This window comes from Lontra canadensis, unplaced genomic scaffold, assembly GCF_010015895.1.
Source record: "Lontra canadensis isolate GAN:19392208 unplaced genomic scaffold, GSC_riverotter_1.0 scaffold1, whole genome shotgun sequence".
Lineage (NCBI taxonomy): Eukaryota > Metazoa > Chordata > Mammalia > Carnivora > Mustelidae > Lontra > Lontra canadensis.
In genome coordinates this window covers 117,543,775-117,553,220 of record NW_022630995.1, presented here as the reverse complement: position 1 = coordinate 117,553,220, position 9,446 = coordinate 117,543,775, and the positions used below count along the sequence as shown (strand labels likewise).

At 43.5% G+C, this 9,446-nt stretch overlaps 1 protein-coding gene across 5 annotated transcripts in view; it reads left to right on the top strand.

Annotated features, from left to right (window-relative positions):
• The first annotated feature begins 2,020 nt into the window (after positions 1-2,020).
• AFF1 (AF4/FMR2 family member 1) overlaps positions 2,021-9,446 on the top strand; it is a 199,980-nt gene continuing 192,554 nt past the window's right edge. For 3 of the 5 annotated variants that reach the window (XM_032862035.1, XM_032862016.1, XM_032862006.1), the window contains exon 1: positions 2,024-2,215. The gene's annotated coding sequence lies outside the window, so the exon portion shown is untranslated. Of the gene's footprint in view, positions 2,216-9,446 lie in introns of all 5 variants that reach the window. The other 2 variants (XM_032862044.1, XR_004383211.1) reach the window with 2 other exon arrangements.

Genomic DNA, 9,446 nt, shown 5'->3' with positions numbered 1-9,446 from the left:
CAGAGTTCACAAGTAGGCAGAGAAGCAGGCAGAGAGAGAGAGAGAGAGGAGGAGGCCCCCTGCTGAGCAAAGAGAGGGATGCGGGGCTGGATGCAGGGCTGGACCCTGGGATCATGACCTGAGCCGAAGGCAGAGGCTTTAACCCACTGGGCCACCCAGGCGCCCCTTACTTTAGTGTTTTTAAATAACCTACCATCTTTCCAGAAATTAATCACTAGAACTATGCGTTGGAATTATTTATTTACTTGTTTGTTTCTGCTAGGCACTGGAAACTTTGTCATTGATATGGCCTATCACCTAGCACACTGCCTTAAGAATATTCATATAAACGGAATGGACTACTCTCTGAAGCAAAACTACATCATCTTCTACAAAAAGTTGTTGCAAAATTACATCCTTCAGCTTTAAAAGCAGGAAAATAAAAGTATCAAACTCTCAACATTATTTACTAAACTGACCACAGTTTGAAGGTATTAGGAGGTAGAATAGGATGATTAAAGGAACATGACAAAGGAAAAAATTTTAGATAGGAATAGTAAAGACCTTTAGATTATAAAATATTATGCACATATATATATTACAATGAAATGTATTAGTTCCGTAACAAAAAGGTTAAAATGTTTGTTCTGATTAGAATAGATACCAATCTCTATTAGAAACTTTTAAGAACTATACAAACACCTGTCAGAGGTGACTCCTTCTCATAGATGACCTCTAAAGTTTTTGTCCGGAAGCACACCAAGACACCTTCATTATTTAAGCGGTTAAGGTAAGCCAAATCAATATCATCATGGGAGCATAGGGAGGAGGAAGAAGAGTTATATTTTGGAACACAGACCATGGGAAATTAAGCCAGGTAACCAAAGGTTTAATTTGGAAATGCAAATATCTATTGATTAGGTTTTCAATCCACATCGTTCATACACATGAGGAAGGAGTAATGAGGGGCAAAGCAATAGCGACAAGGAGGAGGAGGAGGAAGGGGAAGAGAAGGGTGAGAAGAAATACAAAGGGCACTGAGGGGGTTATTTTCATTCATTATATTAATATACATTTACATCATATTACTGTTGAGAAAGGTAATCTTCTTCATCCAAATAATTTCACCCACTTTAAACCATTATGATACTGTAAAAACCCATCTGAGCCGCTCAGTGTAATCTTTCTGCATCTCTTTCCGTGAGGGAGGAGAGATGGCGCAAAGACCAAACTCGATGCTTTCCTTATATTCATAGAAGGAACAGCTAGCATTTCAACTAGACATTAGCTTTCCCTTCTTCCTTTGGTTCTGTTTGCCAAAACCCCTACCCCTACGAGGATCTTCTGGGTTTGGGCAGTGAAATGCAAGAACCTAAAGGTTGGAATCAGGAGATCTGTTTCCCGTGCCACTTTGTAGCTTGCGGACCCTGGGCACAACACTTAATTTTCAGCTCTTCGGTTTCATTATTTGGGAAACGGCAATAATGATGTATCTATTTTATAAGGTTGTTGTGAAGATGAGTTGGGCCTGTGAGTGTGAAAAGCCCTCTATAAACTGGAAAACACTCTCCAGATGTGAGTTATCTCCTTTAAAGGGAACAGAATCTGTTTCAATTGTATAGGAAATTGCAGAAAGTCTCCTTGACACTTTTAGTCAGAACTTGACACTGAGCTGAATCCCTCTGAGGAAGAGAAAGGGTTCTTGCGCCCCACATCAGCCCGGGGCAGGGTCACCCACGCTGCCGGTGCGGTCACTGCAGTATTCCATCCTCCGCTGCCGCTCCCCCTGGATCCTCCCACCGGCTTCCCGAGGAGGGTGGCGACGTTCCTAGCCATTTGGGTGGCGCCAGCTAGAGGGCGTGGGCCAGGCTGATCCGCCTAGCGCCGGGCTGCAGGGTGGGGGCGGGCCGGGCCGGGGGCGGGGCCTCCCGAGGAGGGCGTGGCCTTGCCTCCGGGGCGTTCAGGCTCTGCGGGCGCGCGGAGCTTGTGGGCCAGCAAGCGGACTAGCGCGGGGCCCCTGCGCACTCGGCCGCCGCCTGCGCGCGTCGCGGGCGCAGCTGCATTTTCGCCTCCGCGGCTCAAGAGCGGAGACTGGTGCGAGCCACCTCTGACTTGCGGGAGGACGCTTTCCTCTTCGCTCTCCGCACCCGCGCCCTTTCCCCACCGCAACAGGTCAGGGGAGAGCGGAGGTGGCGAGGGCGCACGACTTGAGACTGGAGGAGCAAAGGTCAGGAAGGTAAGCGGAGCCCCTGTGCCGCCCCCGGGCTGGGGGTCAGCCTCGCCGGGAAAGCCGCAGCCGCTGATTTCTGGGAAGCCCAGGCTCTCCCCGCCTCGCTGCCTGCTTCCCAGCACGCTGACTCAAGTAGCTGGCGTTTCCACTTTTCCGGTGGGAACGGGCGAAGGAGACGCGGAGCTCGCATCACCCTTGCAAATCCGGGGCAGGTAGCGTCTGGAAGAACTGGGGGTGGAGCGGTGGGAAACACAGGAAGAGACCCATTTTCCGTCCCCACTCTCCCAAATCCGACGTCTCCCGGTGCGCCCCGCGTCTTGCGGAAGGATGTTCTGTTTTGGAACCTAGTCTCGGGGTTGCGTAATAGAAGTGTCCCAGAAGTTTCTCGGGGAGTAAAAGCGGGGCTTTTCTCTCATCCATCCCGAGTTCCCCTTCCCTCCCGTCATTGTCAGCCTCCTCTTTGCGTGTGGTTGGGAGAATTACTGGATCCCGTCCGATCTAATGGTGATTGAGAGGAAGGCGCGTGTTCGGTGGTCCGCAGCCTCGAGAGAGCGAGGGGGAAAGTTGAAGGCACCTTCTGTGATTTGCCCCTGGGGCGCAGGGGGACGGCATCTGCAGAACGTGGAACTGGTTAATTTCTCTTGATAATTTTTCCCGCGGGTGTCTGATCTTACCGTGACTGCTGCATTCGAGCCCCCCGACGTTGCAAATACCAGGGTCGTCGAATTAAAAGGGAGAGGAATTGGAGAGTTGTGTAAATCGTACCCACCTTAACGTAATGGTAGTTACATTAATGAATTTGCAAGGGACCTTCGAAGGTCTCGATACTTTCTTAGTAGGTTGGACTTACAGGAGTTTCTGCACTCACATACACCCCAATATTGTTATGCAGATTGTGCCGGGAAGACCTTTGGCTTTGGAGGTGGAGATGTATCCATTTCTTCCGCGAGCCAGTCTCTTTTGCGGGGAGGGGAGGTTCGAGGGAGAGGGGGCGCTTGCAGACCATGTTTTGCTATGTTTTTTTAAATTGTGGGATCGGGCTTTTTAAACACTGTCAGTGCACGTTGAGGGCTGGGGGCCGGGAATGACATATGATCGAGGAACCAGACAGATTTAAAACCTTAAAGGCGAAACCGTAATTAAGGCGAAGACCCAGTTCCCTGGGACAGTTGCGAAGTGAAATAAGCTCAGAAATTGAGACCCAGAAACATCAGACAAGGGAGCGCCCTGAAAAGTGTGGGGATTTTGCTTGTGCAAGATTATTTCAGAGCAAGGTCTGGCAGATTTCGTAGAAGGTAGGCAGAGGTGGGATACCTCTCCCTGAGCTCTGTGCCTCAGTCAGGCTCCAGGTGGATAGAAGGCCCATAAAAGAAAAAAGACCTTTGGACTATGAATCTGGTTCTCTTCAGAGACTTGAGCATACCTAGGCATGGCCCTGTTTCAATGTTTACTTCCTCTGTCTAATGTATTTCCTTAGCTTGCCTTTCATCTTTAGTGGAAAGGATTCCTTGAGTGGATATTCTGGAAATAAATTCACAGGAGAGTTGAAAATTCTGGATGGTTCTCCTGTTTTAATTTAAAGGTGTTGTCCCTTGCCAGTGTTAGAAAATACTGTATTTGAGGGTAAAGATGCAGAAAAGGCATGGAGAGTACTAAAGAGTAATGACCCAAGAGAATTAAGGGAAACTAGGAGAGAAAGCAAAAGAGTAACTCGTAGTACTTATCGTGTAAAACTAGAAAGATTAATTTGAATTTAGCTGATTTAGGAGAGAGGGAACCACCAAAAGGACTTGGGATGTTTAAGACATTGAAGACTACGACACAAGGCTTTGGAAAAAATGAGCTTAGGGGCTCCTGGGTGGCTCAGTGTGTTAAAGGGCTATATAGATATCCCTTTATAAGACATAACATGTCTTACACATTCTCTGTAGCAATCAGATTTCTGTAGTGGCTTTGGCATTTGTGATTTGCTTATCTCTTCAACTCTGTAAAAAACACAATCTTGAAGAATCACAGTGTGTCACATTTGAATACAAAGGTCATCCAGGGACTGAGAATTTAAGGTCAGAAAAGCCCAGTAATTTTAAACATTGCTTTCTCTGGCAAAATGCGGAGTATGCCTGCATTTTTTGCCACCAGAAGTCACTGTTTCACTGTGGGGTGTTAAGACTTAGTACTTTGAGGTAGTAGTTAGACTACATCAAAACTGGCTGTCTCTTCTGTTTCCTATCTGGGTTGACTGAATTTGGAAGGGGTGGGTTGAGCTAAAAGTTACTGTTTTATTAACTAAGGTCTTAATTGGATTTTGGATTAAATTTGGAAGAGTATTTTCCCATTACAATACATATGAGTTGCATGTCTGAAAACGTCCACAAGTCACTGAAGCCATGTGATTGTTCAGTTGAAGTAATATCGCCTTGAGTTGAAAAGATGGGTTAAAAAAAAATTTAGAAAGGACAAACTTTTTTTTTGTTTTTTAAAAGATTTATTTATTTATTTATTTGACAGACAGAGATCACAAGTAGGCAGAGAGGCAGTCAGAGAGAGGGCAGGGGAAGCAGGCTCCCTGCTGAGCAGAGAGCCCGATGCGGGGCGATCCCAAGACCCTGAAATCATGACCTCAGCCAAAGGCAGAGGCTTAAACCCACTGAGCCATGCAGGCGCTCCGGCAAATTTTTAGTATTGTTTTCCTTTGCAGTTCTAAAAATTAATATTGTTTTCCTTTGGAATTCTAAAAAAATATTTATTTATTTGAGAGAGAGAGAGAGAGTGCGCACAAGCTGGATGGGTACACAGAGAGGGAGAGAGACTCTTTAAGCAGATTCCATGCTCGGCACAATCCCAGGAGCCAGCCTGGAGCTTGATCCCACAGCCCTGAGAACACAACCTGAGCTGAAGCCAAGAGTCAGTCCCTTAACCGACTGCACCACCCAGATGTCTCTTAATATTTTTTTAAGAAGCAAGTGAAAGGAGTTTTATGCTCAGCTGTAATTTGTGCTTTCATCAAATGAATTTACATAAACATTTATGAAGTTAATTGGTCGTTCAAATTACAAATCTTTTTTTTTTTTTTATGATTCTATTTATTTATTTGACAGACAGAGACCACAAGTAGGCAGAGAGGCAGGCAGAGAGAGAAGAAGGGAAGCAGGCTCCCCGATGAGCAGAGAGCCGGATGCGGGGCTCAATCCCAGGACCCTGAGATCACGACCTGAGCCGAAGGCAGAGGCTTTAACCCACTGAGCCACCCAGGCGCCCTCAAATTACAAATCTTAAGATGGACTGATGCTTTCACTTTTTAAAAGGTAGAGCTAATTTATTTATAAATATTTGGATCATTATAAGACATAGTTGGGATAGTATGCTTACTGTTAAAGCCCTGTACTGAAAGCTGACCTTCAACTTGAATTCATTTGCTAACTTAGATATGTCTTTTGAAGCTAAAAGCTTCAAGCTCCCCTTTTTCAAGAACTCTAGATTATTAACTAATTTTTCAGGAGATTGAGAAAGGATTTGGAGAGAGTACAAATTAAGGAACTGCATTAACATAAATCTACAAAGTTTTATAGATTATATTTTCTTCATTAAATTATATATTCTCTTTCCAAATGATACTTAATTGGCTGTAGTTTTCTAGCTGTCCCTCTTTTTTATTTATACAGTAGTAGTTTTTTTTATACAGTAGTAGTTTATTTGATATTTGCTGACTTGAATTTCAGATTTTATTAAAATGGATTTCATAAACCCTGTAATCCATTTATTAAAATTTTATCACAATGTAGAAGTAAATGTGAAATATGTAGTTCTTTGTAGGTACACATCCTTTATTCCTGACAGTTCATATATGCACAAGAGAGTACTGTAGACTTGAAATCCTGAGGTTCTAAGGCTATCAGGGTTGCTAATAGGCGTTTCTGTCTTATGCTTAGGACAGAACTCCTTCAGTAGTGTTCTCCAGGGGAAGAAAATCAGCTGATTTTCTTAAATTAGCTGGCCCATTTTAAACATGACTAAGGATTTCTTGTTCAAGTGACTTTCTCCTATTAAAAGGCTGAAATTATTGTGACAAGTGGAGTCCAGAGAAGTCAATTACATCATTAACAGACTGCTTCAGATCCATTCCTAATACCTCATATGTGTGGGGCGTCTTCTGTGTGCCAGGCAGTACTCTAAACTTTGGAGAAACTGTGATAACACCACGATCGAGAAAGAGAACTCATTGTAGGTGGACTTAACATTCACGTAGCATCAAAGTTATTCACCAACAGCTTTCAAGTACTGTATCATTTAAGCTTAATTGCAGCTCTAAAGTTGGAGTTCATTTTCCATTTTAAAATCAGGAAATTGAGTTGAAGAAGTTAAGTGACTTGACTCTGTGACTCAAAGCCTGGTGCCCTTTCCACTATGGTACACTGAGTTGGCTTTGTTGATACGTGGTTTCCTGTTTTTCAAGAATTACAGCTTGACTCTAAAATATAAATAGTGTTTCTCCCTTGGCTAAGTAATTCTTTCTGATCATTATGGGAATAAAAAAGCAGGTATTTTCATTTAGCATTCTGGACATCTATTTGTGACTCCAAAGGAAAATATTATGCAGGCCTGTTAAAAAGACACGTGGTGTTTATTTGCACCACAAGGAGATTCTTACCTTCCTAAAAAAATGACATGCAAGGGCTTCGGAACCACCTCCCTTAGAGTTTGATAGCTGTTTATGTTATGAAAGGTCAGTCACATCCCCATGTGAATCAGGATATAGCATTTCCTTCAGTTTTATAGAGTCGGCAAATATATGCAGTATAGCAGTGGTTTTCAAACTTATATTGTCAGAATATTCTGGAAGATTTGTCAATACATAACATCTCCTCTACCATCCCCTAAGCCCCCCCAATTTTTGATTCAGTAGGTCTGGGGTAATGCCCAAGAATTTGCATTTGAAACATGTTCACAGGTGATATTGATGATGCTGGTTCTGGAACTGCACTTCAAGAACTACTGCCATATAGCAGAGAATTTAAAAGTTTAAAAGCGTGGTTATTGAACCAGACAGCTTGGGCTTGAATCTTGCATGTGCCACCTACTAGCTGTCACACCTTAGGCAAATTACTTAAATTTTTGTCAAAAAAACTGTGAAGGCTCTGAGACTTTACCCTACTTTCAAGCTAACAGGTTAACCTGCCACAGTTTCATGGGGTCACGGGAATGACTTTATTGCTCATAATAATAGCCGTAGCCAGAGTGTCAACATATTCCTACACTGGTTCCCTAAGCACCATTTTCCAAAGCGAGATGCAGAGAGAGTCAGATGACACCTGGAAATAAAAAGGGTTGCATTACAGGAGAGGAATCCTGAGCTAAGGGAATCCTAATCCTTTATAATGGGCAGTAAGCATGCCTGCCCTTTGCTCCGGAGAGGGAGACGTTATTTTGTTTATACTGAGCAGTAAACATGCTGCCCTGTGCTGTAGGAGACAGTCTCTTTTTTTTCTAAGGCTGTTCTCTCTACAGACTTCCTTAAACATTGTCTGGAACAAAGACAGTTCGTGCCTCTGCTTGTACAATATGCAGAAATGCCATGGACTCATGGAGAACTGGCTTCTAACATTCTTCCATTCCCTTATAAGACGGGGTTAATAAGGTTGTTACTCCTAATTAGATCTCCCTTACTGGGTAGCTGAGTAGATTAAAGGTACTAAAATTTGGCAAGTACAGAGCATAATACGTGCTACATAGATATTTCCTGTTATTATTCCTGAAGGAACAATGTGTGTATGTGTGCCTTTAATGGTAAGTATTACCTTGTAAGATGAAATAATTGCTTTACTGAGTATCCCTAACTGTGAGTTTGTTCCAAGGAATTTCTTTCATGGGTCTGCATTTTAAAATGGGATGGAGCGTTGTTGTACCAGCCCATGGAGAATGAGGCAGAAACATTTACTACCCATATTCATGTGTTCTTTATGTTTCTCTGCCTCATTATGATTGCATAGAATCATGTGACTGATTCCGGGGGTGCCTGGCTGGCTCAGTCGAAGGAGCATGGGACTCTTGAAGGGTATGCAACTCTTGATCTCGGGATCATGAATTCAAGCCCCATGTTGGGTGCACAGATTACTGGGGGGAGGGGGGAAATAAAGAAATAAAACTTTTGGGGGAAAAAAAGCCACATGACTAATTCCGTGCAGTGGGCTGTCTGGGGGAGTAACATGTGTTTCTGAGCTAAAGCATTTAAGTGGCTCTCCTGAAACCCTCCAACTCTCTTTTACTATAACAAACCCTGAAGACACATTTTGAAATAGTGGAGATTCCAACAGTTTGGGTTTCTCAGTGTGGAGGAAAGCTCTTTGCACTCTTTCCTACCCCAACACACCAGTATGCGATGGACATGAGGAGTGAATATGAAAAAACCTTCGTTCTGTCAAGACCCTGAGATTTTGAGGTTAATTTGCCACTCAGGATAACCTGGGCAATCCCCGCTACTTTCAGTGCCTATATATGAGTATAATACCTGCCTACTGTGAGCAACTTGACTATTTTAAAATACAGGTTCTGGGTGTGTATATGTGGAGCTAGACCAGGAGCTTGTATTCTTTTGAGAGGATGTGAGCAGTTAACATTTATTTATTTATTTTTATTATTTTGTGTAAAGTGATTGCAGATGGTAAGTACTAGGAAAAATAAGTGTGGCCAGCACTGTTCCTGTCCTATCCAATGCCCATTCCTGTTTGTTTCATTGTTAAAAGAACCTTAATTGTGTGTGGGACTGCATTGTGCTGGTCTTAGGCGATAGATCAGGCTTGTTCTTAGCCAGTGCTAACAATTTGTATCCTGACTCACCTGCCTCCCCTGTAGCTTTAGGAGGCCATGTGACTTGGCTCTAGTTTTTTGATAAGCAACATCTTGGGGAAGGATTTTCCTTTCCCAACAAAAGGAGGAAGGTGTGGTTGCCAGAGTCACACTTTTCTCTTCTCATCTTCTTCCAGTCTTAAATGTAGGTAAGATACCTGGTTATGGCAGCAACCTTTCTATACCACGAAGTGACAAGCATGAAGATGCCATGCTAAATATGGCAGAGCAGAAGGGCCAGAGTTCTTGATAGCCTTGTTGAACAACTAACACTATACCACTAGCCACCTTCTTCTGGACTTGCTCTGGAAGGACAAAGTTCCATTATTAAGAAGCTGTTACTTGCAGCTAGACACATTCCTAACCCGTGCAGATTATAACAGCATTGAGAGTG